The following is a 13,413-nucleotide window of genomic DNA, read 5'->3' on the forward strand; positions in this document are numbered from 1 at the left end:
AAACAGTCTTATGCGCATGTTTGGCGTCACGTAGCACGTGAACTTATTATGAGCGGGCAGCTGATTAATTGTCCCTCTTATACAACCTAAACACACCAAGTCTGCCAGTACGAGACCCTCGTTCAATGAAATAAGGGAAAGAAGTGTATACCTAAGGGCTCGTTTTTCCGTGTTTTTAACACAATAATAATGAGATATAACAGACAGTAATGCCAAGGAATGTACAGGGGAGCTTATTAACATTAATGGAATGTAAATAAGAAGAAAGAAAAGTGGATGAAAAAATTACCAACTGTAAGCAGGAATCGAACCTACGACCTTCGAATTATGCGTTCGATGCTCTAACCACTGAGCTATTACAGCGGCCCTCCCTCCATCCACTTTTTTGGGTTTATCTGTGAATTTAGAAGTAGGAGCGACAGTCAGCGCCATCTATAAGCCAAACAACGAGTGTGAAAACACTCTTATGCGCATGTTTGGCGTCACGTAGCACGTGAACTTATTATGAGCGGGCAGCTGATTAATTGTCCCTCTTATACAACCTAAACACACCAAGTCTGCCAGTACGAGACCCTCGTTCAATGAAATAAGGGAAAGAAGTGTATACCTAAGAGCTCCTTTTTCCGTGTTTTTAACACAATAATAATGAGATATAACAGACAGTAATGCCAAGGAATGTACAGGGGAACTTATTAACATTAATGGAATGTAAATAAGAAGAAAGAAAAGTGGATGAAAAAATTACCAACTGTAAGCAGGACTCGAACCTACGACCTTCGAATTACGCGTTCGATGCTCTAACCACTGAGCTATTACAGCGGCCCTCCCTCCGTCCACTTTTTTGGGTTTATCTGTGAATTTAGATGTAGGAGCGACAGTCAGCGCCATCTATAAGCCAAACAACGAGTGTGAAAACACTCTTATGCGCATGTTTGGCGTCACGTAGCACGTGAACTTATTATGAGCGGGCAGCTGATTAATTGTCCCTCTTATACAACCTAAACACACCAAGTCTGCCAGTACGAGACCCTCGTTCAATGAAATAAGGGAAAGAAGTGTATACCTAAGGGCTCGTTTTTCCGTGTTTTTAACACAATAATAATGAGATATAACAGACAGTAATGCCAAGGAATGTACAGGGGAACTTATTAACATTAATGGAATGTAAATAAGAAGAAAGAAAAGTGGATGAAAAAATTACCAACTGTAAGCAGGAATCGAACCTACGACCTTCGAATTACGCGTTCGATGCTCTAACCACTGAGCTATTACAGCGGCCCTCCCTCCATCCACTTTTTTGGGTTTATCTGTGAATTTAGAAGTAGGAGCGACAGTCAGCGCCATCTATAAGCCAAACAACGAGTGTGAAAACACTCTTATGCGCATGTTTGGCGTCACGTAGCACGTGAACTTATTATGAGCGGGCAGCTGATTAATTGTCCCTCTTATACAACCTAAACACACCAAGTCTGCCAGTACGAGACCCTCGTTCAATGAAATAAGGGAAAGAAGTGTATACCTAAGGGCTCGTTTTTCCGTGTTTTTAACACAATAATAATGAGATATAACAGACAGTAATGCCAAGGAATGTACAGGGGAACTTATTAACATTAATAGAATGTAAATAAGAAGAAAGAAAAGTGGATGAAAAAATTACCAACTGTAAGCAGGAATCGAACCTACGACCTTCGAATTACGCGTTCGATGCTCTAACCACTGAGCTATTACAGCGGCCCTCCCTCTATCCACTTTTTTGGGTTTATCTGTGAATTTAGAAGTAGGAGCGACAGTCAGCGCCATCTATAAGCCAAACAACGAGTGTGAAAACACTCTTATGCGCATGTTTGGCGTCACGTAGCATGTGAACCTATTATGAGCGGGCAGCTGATTAATTGTCCCTCTTATACAACCTAAACACACCAAGTCTGCCAGTACGAGACCCTCGTTCAATGAAATAAGGGAAAGAAGTGTATACCTAAGGGCTCGTTTTTCCGTGTTTTTAACACAATAATAATGAGATATAACAGACAGTAATGCCAAGGAATGTACAGGGGAACTTATTAACATTAATGGAATGTAAATAAGAAGAAAGAAAAGTGGATGAAAAAATTACCAACTGTAAGCAGGAATCGAACCTACGACCTTCGAATTACGCGTTCGATGCTCTAACCACTGAGCTATTACAGCGGCCCTCCCTCTATCCACTTTTTTGGGTTTATCTGTGAATTTAGAAGTAGGAGCGACAGTCAGCGCCATCTATAAGCCAAACAACGAGTGTGAAAACACTCTTATGCGCATGTTTGGCGTCACGTAGCACGTGAACCTATTATGAGCGGGCAGCTGATTAATTGTCCCTCTTATACAACCTAAACACACCAAGTCTGCCAGTACGAGACCCTCGTTCAATGAAATAAGGGAAAGAAGTGTATACCTAAGGGCTCGTTTTTCCGTGTTTTTAACACAATAATAATGAGATATAACAGACAGTAATGCCAAGGAATGTACAGGGGAACTTATTAACATTAATGGAATGTAAATAAGAAGAAAGAAAAGTGGATGAAAAAATTACCAACTGTAAGCAGGATTCGAACCTACGACCTTCGAATTACGCGTTCGATGCTCTAACCACTGAGCTATTACAGCGGCCCTCCCTCCATCCACTTTTTTGGGTTTATCTGTGAATTTAGAAGTAGGAGCGACAGTCAGCGCCATCTATAAGCCAAACAACGAGTGTGAAAACACTCTTATGCGCATGTTTGGCGTCACGTAGCACGTGAACTTATTATGAGCGGGCAGCTGATTAATTGTCCCTCTTATACAACCTAAACACACCAAGTCTGCCAGTACGAGACCCTCGTTCAATGAAATAAGGGAAAGAAGTGTATACCTAAGGGCTCGTTTTTCCGTGTTTTTAACACAATAATAATGAGATATAACAGACAGTAATGCCAAGGAATGTACAGGGGAACTTATTAACATTAATGGAATGTAAATAAGAAGAAAGAAAAGTGGATGAAAAAATTACCAACTGTAAGCAGGAATCGAACCTACGACCTTCGAATTACGCGTTCGATGCTCTAACCACTGAGCTATTACAGCGGCCCTCCCTCCATCCACTTTTTTGGGTTTATCTGTGAATTTAGAAGTAGGAGCGACAGTCAGCGCCATCTATAAGCCAAACAACGAGTGTGAAAACACTCTTATGCGCATGTTTGGCGTCACGTAGCACGTGAACTTATTATGAGCGGGCAGCTGATTAATTGTCCCTCTTATACAACCTAAACACACCAAGTCTGCCAGTACGAGACCCTCGTTCAATGAAATAAGGGAAAGAAGTGTATACCTAAGGGCTCGTTTTTCCGTGTTTTTAGCACAATAATAATGAGATATAACAGACAGTAATGCCAAGGAATGTACAGGGGAACTTATTAACATTAATGGAATGTAAATAAGAAGAAAGAAAAGTGGATGAAAAAACTACCAACTGTAAGCAGGAATCGAACCTACGACCTTCGAATTACGCGTTCGATGCTCTAACCACTGAGCTATTACAGCGGCCCTCCCTCCATCCACTTTTTTGGGTTTATCTGTGAATTTAGAAGTAGGAGCGACAGTCAGCGCCATCTATAAGCCAAACAACGAGTGTGAAAACAGTCTTATGCGCATGTTTGGCGTCACGTAGCACGTGAACTTATTATGAGCGGGCAGCTGATTAATTGTCCCTCTTATACAACCTAAACACACCAAGTCTGCCAGTACGAGACCCTCGTTCAATGAAATAAGGGAAAGAAGTGTATACCTAAGGGCTCGTTTTTCCGTGTTTTTAACACAATAATAATGAGATATAACAGACAGTAATGCCAAGGAATGTACAGGGGAACTCATTAACATTAATGGAATGTAAATAAGAAGAAAGAAAAGTGGATGAAAAAATTACCAACTGTAAGCAGGAATCGAACCTACGACCTTCGAATTACGCGTTCGATGCTCTAACCACTGAGCTATTACAGCGGCCCTCCCTCCATCCACTTTTTTGGGTTTATCTGTGAATTTAGAAGTAGGAGCGACAGTCAGCGCCATCTATAAGCCAAACAACGAGTGTGAAAACACTCTTATGCGCATGTTTGGCGTCACGTAGCACGTGAACTTATTATGAGCGGGCAGCTGATTAATTGTCCCTCTTATACAACCTAAACACACCAAGTCTGCCAGTACGAGACCCTCGTTCAATTAAATAAGGGAAAGAAGTGTATACCTAAGGGCTCGTTTTTCCGTGTTTTTAACACAATAATAATGAGATATAACAGACAGTAATGCCAAGGAATGTACAGGAATGTTCTTATTTACATTCCATTAATGTTAATAAGTTCCCCTGTACATTCCTTGGCATTACTGTCTGTTATATCTCATTATTATTGTGTTAAAAACACGGAAAAACGAGCCCTTAGGTATACACTTCTTTCCCTTACTTCATTGAACGAGGGTCTCGTACTGGCAGACTTGGTGTGTTTAGGTTGTATAAGAGGGACAATTAATCAGCTGCCCGCTCATAATAAGTTCACGTGCTACGTGACGCCAAACATGCGCATAAGAGTGTTTTCACACTCGTTGTTTGGCTTATAGATGGCGCTGACTGTCGCTCCTACTTCTAAATTCACAGATAAACCCAAAAAAGTGGATGGAGGGAGGGCCGCTGTAATAGCTCAGTGGTTAGAGCATCGAACGCGTAATTCGAAGGTCGTAGGTTCGATTCCTCCTTACAGTTGGTAATTTTTTCATCCACTTTTCTTTCTTCTTATTTACATTCCATTAATGTTAATAAGTTCCCCTGTACATTCCTTGGCATTACTGTCTGTTATATCTCATTATTATTGTGTTAAAAACACGGAAAAACGAGCCCTTAGGTATACACTTCTTTCCCTTATTTCATTGAACGAGGGTCTCGTACTGGCAGACTTGGTGTGTTTAGGTTGTATAAGAGGGACAATTAATCAGCTGCCCGCTCATAATAAGTTCACGTGCTACGTGACGCCAAACATGCGCATAAGAGTGTTTTCACACTCGTTGTTTGGCTTATAGATGGCGCTGACTGTCGCTCCTACTTCTAAATTCACAGATAAACCCAAAAAAGTGGATGGAGGGAGGGCCGCTGTAATAGCTCAGTGGTTAGAGCATCGAACGCGTAATTCGAAGGTCGTAGGTTCGATTCCTGCTTACAGTTGGTAATTTTTTCATCCACTTTTCTTTCTTCTTATTTACATTCCATTAATGTTAATAAGTTCCCCTGTACATTCCTTGGCATTACTGTCTGTTATATCTCATTATATTGTGTTAAAAACACGGAAAAACGAGCCCTTAGGTATACACTTCTTTCCCTTATATATATATATATATATATATATATATATATATATATATATATATATATATATATATATATATATACAATTTGTTCATTAGCCCTGACGAAGACAGGTCCACCAATCGCAGGTGTTAGAAAATAAAATTAAGGAAACCTCTAGGTTGTGCATTTTTTCTTTCTAAGTCATACACAAGTCATACATAGCACAAATTTGCTGGGTCGGATGTTCTTTATCTGACTTCTTCTTTCTCTGCTGTTTCGACCTAGCTGAGCTCGTGCCAGTACGTGAGCGCCGCTCCTGCTTCCTCACACTCGGCCACACTGCGAAATTGAAAGGCCAGCCGCGAATCAACCTCTCAAGGGCAGCATTGACTGTTGCGCGCTGGTTTCTCTTGACAACGCAGCAAGCTGGTCTGCAGAAGGGCCAGCGATATCTCTGGCGGGCGGTACTAGCTGTGCCTGGGAGGTCTTTCTTTGACACGCCACGACAGGACGTGTCGAGGTGTCGAAGTCTCAGGTAGCCGGCTGCGGAAACAGGGCCGTTCATTGTTTCAAGGCTGCGCACTAGGGCCACACTTGAGAGGTCCAATAATTGTGGTCCTTCATTCGTATGGGCAGTAGTATGCATGAGCTTGTCAGGCATGAGCAGATCTAGACATTCCATGTGGTCAAGCAGTGGCGAGTTCGTAGGCGGCCTCACCAAATGCAGTGGCTTGTAGGTAGGTGTCTGGTGCAGGTAGTGAATGTAGCTTCTTCCATCTGTGGCAAAGAACACGGCTGGCGATTGGTTATGTCCGCTGCAGAAGAGGCACTGTGTGTTTAGAAAAAAAAAATGGCAGCATATCCACGGAGTGAATGATGGAAAGTGGGGTGAAGCATCCATCGGTCCATTCGTTCTTGCTTCCGTCCGTCCATGCGTCCGTCTGTGTGGCCACCCGTGCGTCCATCTGCCCGTCCGCGCGTACGTCTGTTCATGCGTCTCCCGGCGTTCGTCCATGCATCCGCCCCGGCGTCGGTCCATGCGTCCATCCGACCGTGCAGCCATCCGTGCGTCCGTTCATGCATCTGTCTGTGTGTCCGTTCGTCCATCTATTCAACACTCCAAGTAGCACCATCTCGCATCTTTTCATCATATATTCCTCATATAGAAGCACCACAATCCGGTGGACATTCTAAGGAATGAACCAGAGGAGGCACACGCACACATTTTTACGGCTTGCGCTTCGTGTCTACTTCCCGCCTTTAACCACCTCAATTTCATGGTGTGTATTAGTTCACTGTATTCATGGCTCTACGCCCCATCGCTCGCAAAACCTTTCTAAAACCAAGGAGGTTACGCCCAGCTAGTATAACGTAGCAACCCTTTCTTGTTAGAGTAAAGCAGGAAAGAAGGAGGAAACGAAGAAAAAGAAAGAAGAAAAAAGATGGAAGGAAAGGAGCAACAAAACAACACAACGAAGACATGAAAAATAAATAAATCAGTAAACCGAAGAAGGAAGGAGCGAAAAAAACTAAATGATCAAGAGGGAAATACAGAAAAACGAATAGAAAGAATAAATAGACAGCATGAAAGAAGGAAGAAAGGAAATTCAAAAAAGAGATAGAAATAAATGCACAGAGAAAGTAGTATCAGGTACCTATACCGAAAGCTTCATTTGAGAATATTTTTCCGACAGCACTAGATTCACCGGTTTTGTTTGGGCTTTTTAACCCTGCATGCAGGAAATACACGTTATGGTCGGAGCCTTCCTTCTTCAGCGCCTCTGAATGAGCAATCGGTTAATACAGTTTAATAAACTATACTAATTTGGTCTTGTGGGGCTAAGTATGCCCTGGCTTTAACCTCTCGGAAAACATGTGAAACGTAAAATAACATGTGAAACGTAAATGCAGGCCATTGAATACGTACGCCATCAGCTGGCTGCACGCCAATTGCGCGTGTTAGTTTTTAAATTGTCTGGCGGGTTTCCTCGCCATTTTTTAGGTTCAACGTATATCTATAACTGTAGCAGATCATCTGGTTTCCCTTAGAACGTCGCAATGCAAAGTTTGTGGAACGAAGGAAGCACAAACACCGATACAAACACCGATACGTCGTCGTAGTTAAAAAGTTGTGGCCTCTAATCCTTGCACAAGACGAGAAGCGGTATTACGAGGGCTCGAACTTATGCGTAGAAGCAGCACAATGACAAAATGAAAATAGGCGTGCTGCACATCTGGAAGCCTGTAATAGCGTAAGTTCACTTCGGCGTGAGCAGCCGTCATTGGTGATGCGCCGACAATGCACCCGTTTTTGGTAACATTCTTGTAAGCTGGTTTTCTCGTCAGCTTGTCAGATTCTTGTAAGCTTGTTCATGTTACGAGTGGGTAAAATGAATCTCAAAATGGACACGTGCCAGTTAAGTTTACGACCTAGCTTTAATGAACGTGGATAGATTATTGACTCCACCCAGGTAGGTGCGAAAACAAAAAAAAATTGCCCGCAGCTTCCCTCGGGGGAACACTGAGGAGGATGCGGAGCATATAATTGGTTAACGGGGTGTTAAAGTGCGACTTACTTGGGTCGATGGCTAAATTGGTTAACGTGGTTGTGAAATGGGGTGTTAAATTGCGACTTACTTGGGTCGATGGCTAAATTGGTTAACGTGGTTGTAGGAGGGGGTGTTAAATGAGTGAACACGTACACACGTATGCGAAAGGGCGGCGCTGGTCGAAGGGACGTCGATCATTGTGTTTGTGGATTCGTTGGAATTCATTTCACCGCGACCTTGGACGTCGACGCGCCGTACAAACCAACCGACGAGCGGCAACTGAGCGAGCGAGCGCCGACCTTGAGTATATATACAGCTCGACGGCGCATGCACTGTCAGCTGTTGAATGTTCTCGAAGCGCGACGCCACATGCGCGTCCACTGGAGAATCAGGAGAATTGTAGATGTCGAACGCGGTGTGTAGAGGAGGAAGGGTGCACAGATGGTGGAGGAGTGAAGCACGCGCGGTGTGTAGAGGAGGAAGGGATGCACAGATGGTGGAAGAGTGGGCGACGGCGCGACGGCGCATGCGCGCGCGTCAGCTGTCGAATGTTTGAGAAGCGATGCGGACGGCGCGGACGGCGCGGACGGCGCACTACAAGGCGCGAGTATAAGATGCTCCGCATCTAAAAGTGTCGTTGTCATAACGCTACTACCTCAGTTATCGCGAAAACAATTGACAAGTCGAGAAATAACATGCCGTAGAAGCAACGCCAGAAGCGCGTTCCTGCTCCAAAGAACACTTACGCTCGCATTCACAATCGCTCCCCGACTCGACTTTCACCCTTCGCTTGACAGAGTTGAGCACTGCGCCACTGCCCGACTGAAAATGACACTGGGCTACTCAAGAACCGTAGCAGATTACCGCTGACAGGCAGTGGCTCGCCCTGCCTTGAGATGGCGCTGCCATCGGCTTTCTCAAGTGAAGGTGAAGCGTTGAGTAAAGGAACGTTCTTGAATACGGGGGTTAGTATATGGGGGGGTCTTTCTATCTTGTAAAGTTGGAAAGTGCTATCTCGAGATTCTCGATATTGCTATCGCCTATATTTCCCTAACCGGAGGCATTGCAACTCATGTGCTGCTGTATGGAATGTGAATGAGAAATGTCAATGAGCACAAATATTCTGGGCAATACGTTTTCTGTAGTAACCACCAGTTTTCCCTGTGCATGTGAGTCGGTGCACGAGCACCCAAGCAGAATGATAACTAGTGTGATTAAATCGCCACTAGTGCAGACACTGCCAATGGTGCATCATTACTTGGAGAACAACTAAGACGTGTGACGCGAAGTCGTTTAGAAGCATGATGCATTTCGCAAGTTTCGGTTGTCAGTTTTTACGCTCACGAAAATTGTAGCAAACAGAGCGTAATGGTAGCTTTCCCACTATTACTCGTCCACTAATTCAGTATTCAGCAGCGAAAATGCCTTAGCATGTAGAAAAATCCCGGAAAATTGTTCTGGAACACGTTGCCAGCGTGATATTATGATCTGGGGTTTTAAATCCCAAAACCACAATATAATTATACAAAAATTCGTATAGTGAAGGGCTCCGGAAATTTCAAGCATCTGGTGTTTGTGACGCAATAGGCGTGATGGCTGTACGAAGACACATGTTATAACAACCCCGCCGCGGTGGTCTAGTCTAGTGGCTAAGGTACTCGGCTGCTGAACCGCAGGTCACGGGTTTGATTCCCGGCTACGGCGGCTGCATTTCCGATGGAGGCGGAAATGTTGTAGGCCCGTGTGCTCAGATTTGGGTGCACGTTAAAGAACCCCAGGTGGTCGAAATTTCCGGAGCCCTCCACTACGGCGTCTCTCATAATCATATGGTGGTTTTGGGACGTTAAACCCCACATATCAATGTATCAATCAATCACATCTTATAACAGACTTCGTCTATCTCGTTCACCACTACTGCACCACACCACTCTCGTTTGGTTCATCACGTAATCTTTAACATGACTTTGGCACCTTCTGGAGCACATAAAACGAAGCACCTTTTTCTATGGTCATACTTCTCCCTCGTCACTCAAGACGGATCTGTCATTTCGCAATGAGGCGTCACTGAACGAGAACCGGACACCGCCATGCTCTCGGCATTCGATCCGCTGATCCTCTATGCTGGTCATCTTCAAGAAGAGAGGCCTTCGATCACCTCTCGACGGCGACGCCACGCACCCGACCGTGCGATTCCCGAAATAACCTCCGCATGCACGCGTAAGCGGCCGGGGAAACTTCCACCTGCTGCATCCACTGACGAAGACATACAGTGAATTGCGCAGGACGGCTTGTAGTCTGTGAGGAATGTCTACGCGTTTGATGCTTACCGTAGAGGCGCCATCAATTGCTTAGACTAGCCACACGTGCGATAGGCCTGCCTCGCTGGACTCGTGTCAAAAAAGTGAAGCGGCGTAGAGAAGGAAAGGGGGATGGTTGGAGTAGGTGAACAACAAGCACTGAGTCACACTTCTCTCTCGTGAGTGCAGTAACGTCGAGACATACGTCACCGGATGTTTGGTAAGCCCGCGGAACGGGCCTCTCACTGTGTAACTATTTGCTTGCGATTAAGCTCTTTCTCGAAACCCAGCCCTGCGTGAGTGACAAGCCTATATACTCGACCTTTCCTGGCGGGCTTTAACAGGCTTAGACGTGCGCGAGGGCTATTTATGGGTGTTTTCTGAGCCACCGGCGGAGATTGTCAAAACAACATGTCGCCGCTATTCTATATAAACAGAAAGGCCCCACGTCTTACATGAAGCCATTGAACACCGAAGCTCCCTTCTCTAACGGAATTTTTTTTTTTGCCAGTAGGTCACCATGCATCCGCACCTTGAAGTATGCTTAGTGTGACTACATACTACTTCAGTAGAATCACGCATGCGCAGAGTCCAAACATTTTCTACATATATAGGAGAGACAAGCGGCGTCTGTCGACTTTCTGTTTACCTTTTCTAAATCACCACCTTAGGATACGATGAACGGCAGGGTGCAGCAAGTAGCAGAAACTTCTTAAAAAAGGGGTAAATTTGCAAGGATTTGTCGAGGGGCTCTTGCACGTAATTAAATCTCTTGAGAAGCGCCGACTATTTTTTTGTCTACAACGAAGACATGTTAAAAATGTGAAAACGCTACGGCTGCAGGGTGCAATTTTGACCATCTAGATGCCACAAATTAACATCTCGTGTTACCCGGCAGCTGATGACCGAAAACGCATGGGCTAGATTCCGGCCGTGCCGTGCCGGTCGCATTTGGATGGAGGTGGAGGACTAAAGGCCTGGGGTGCTACGCAAGGTGGCCCGAGCTTCTCGGGCGGACGAGTTTGCTCCGCGCTCACTCTACGGCGACCAAGACAGCGAGGAGCATGTAGCAGCGCTGATAAAAACGGCTACAAGAGTGCCCGTGACGTCAGAAGCGCATCTTGGGCATTTGCGGTGGTTATCAAACAAACACCCGTGTGTGTACACGTCAGCGCTGCCACTCAGTCAACATTTCAGCAGTGCAGGACCGTCACCTCGATTGTCGCGCAAACTTTTCGCCAACTGAACACGCGCCTTCCACAGGCGTGTTCGTGGGCGTTTGTCCTCTTTCGACAAGGTGGGTCTTTCGTTGCACCTGCAGCATGGAAATTTCCACTCTCCAAGGCAGCAAACGTGCACAAGCAGCACACTTGTTCTAGTCGTTTCGCTTCTATCAAATATAAAGTCTGGGTGATTCCACGACAAATCGACACGAGACCAAAAGTTGATATTTTAGACTTAATTGAGTATTTTATATTTCGTGCACCACCACCAGGTAGCCCGAAAGTCAACTTCGTTTTATGATTAACGGCATAACTTACGAAAAAAAAATGTCAAACTTCACCAACACGGAGGCACCAATTTCGTCACCTGCCATTTTCGAAAATTGCAGATGCTATAAAAAGACAAATATTTTTGTTTCAAGGAAGATACTTTTAACCTTAAATGCATGTCTAATGAGGAATTAATTCATGTCGTTTCAAGTTTGTAGACCTTAAGAAAATAGCTTATAAAAATGTCTAATTTTGCGACAGTTTAAAATAAGTTACGTATTCCCTTTTTTTTTTCCTCCGAAAGTAATGCAAGCAGCGTTTTCAAACTTGACACGTTTTAAGGATATAGTGTGTTAATTAGGTCCATATATTATTGCTGCCGTAGGGCAAATGTAAATTTTTATATATTGCCTCAAAGTTCTCATATCGGCAAAAGTGTACTTTACTGAAATTTGAATAATAAAAAAACCCCACCTTAGATTTTTCTTAAAATCCGTGAGCAAAACTATCTACAGCGCGTACACAGCGCGTATATAGTTTAAAAATAGACCACAGTGTGTGCATCCATCCACCCGTCTTTTCATGCGTACATCAGTCCATCTTTTGCACTACTCGACGGCTTCAGCGTAGGCATTATGGACCTTAGAAACTACCTTCACTCCACCATCAGCATTCCCATCGTCAATCGGCAGTCATTTTTTGTTACAGACACTCCCCTGCAAATCATTCATGGTCGTGAAAGAGGCCGTATGGTCATGTGAATGGTAGCCGCTCTACAATCGTTCAATGTTTGATTAAAATTGAACACGATTCGGTGACAGCGAGTATAGGAAAAGGTGAACACGATGCACGAAATATAGCAGCATAAGCACTATTTGATCGGAATACAGAACGATAAGACACCTTGGGGGAGGCCCGTCTTGTTATCCACTCACGAACTATACGCAGTGACGCGCCGATGCATCAACTGGTCTAACAGTCGTCCTTATGTCCACCTTTTGTGACTCTTCTCGTCGAAGTGTTTCACAGAATGTTCCATTTCTACCGAGAAGAACCTCAGCGTGGGATTGATGGATGGATTACAGGATACGTAGCCATCTATATTTCTACGCAGAGAGTCTTCATGTGCGCTGGAGGCACCGCGTACATAAAGCGCGTACATAAAGGCTTCCTTCATTTACGGTGACAACGCGCCGCCACGCTCAACGAAAATAAACGAGAAGAGCTAACATGGCATCACCTATTCTGATTACACTGATCTTACTACAAAAAAAAAAGAAAGGTCAATTCATTTTCTGTCCCTTACAACGCAGAGTTTCAAATTTTTCCGCAATATATTTCTTACCTTTCTTTCCACTTTTCTGCCACCAGTGTCCTAATCATGTGTTAGGCCTACTTATTTCGATCGTGGGCGTGTTCGAAGCGCCATGTTGGCTCGTTCCCAAGCGTACAGGTGTAGTCAGTGACCACCTAAGAATAAATACAAGCGCCACTCCAAATATTGCGGCTAACCTGTCCTTCATCCGTCTGAGAGAGTCATGTTGCGTGGTTTTCGTTGCGACCATACGTACTATCTCGCTGATAAGACCGATACTATGCGCAACATTGATGGAAAGTTTGTATATAGTCCCTTTGAAACATCCAGTTTGACACAGAGTGATGTAGAAATCTTTGCGGACATTGCGCAGAAATTCAATGTTTTTTGACTGGAAACGACGGAACATAACATG

At 44.4% G+C, this 13,413-nt stretch overlaps 1 non-coding gene across 1 annotated transcript; it reads right to left on the bottom strand.

Annotated features, from left to right (window-relative positions):
• Nucleotides 1-290: 290 nt before the first annotated feature.
• TRNAM-CAU (transfer RNA methionine (anticodon CAU)) lies at nucleotides 291-363 on the bottom strand. The gene has a single exon. It is a non-coding gene; the product is annotated as a tRNA-Met (tRNA).
• Between the last annotated feature and the right edge of the window lie 13,050 nt (nucleotides 364-13,413).

Source organism: Rhipicephalus microplus, chromosome 6 (assembly GCF_043290135.1).
Source record: "Rhipicephalus microplus isolate Deutch F79 chromosome 6, USDA_Rmic, whole genome shotgun sequence".
Lineage (NCBI taxonomy): Eukaryota > Metazoa > Arthropoda > Arachnida > Ixodida > Ixodidae > Rhipicephalus > Rhipicephalus microplus.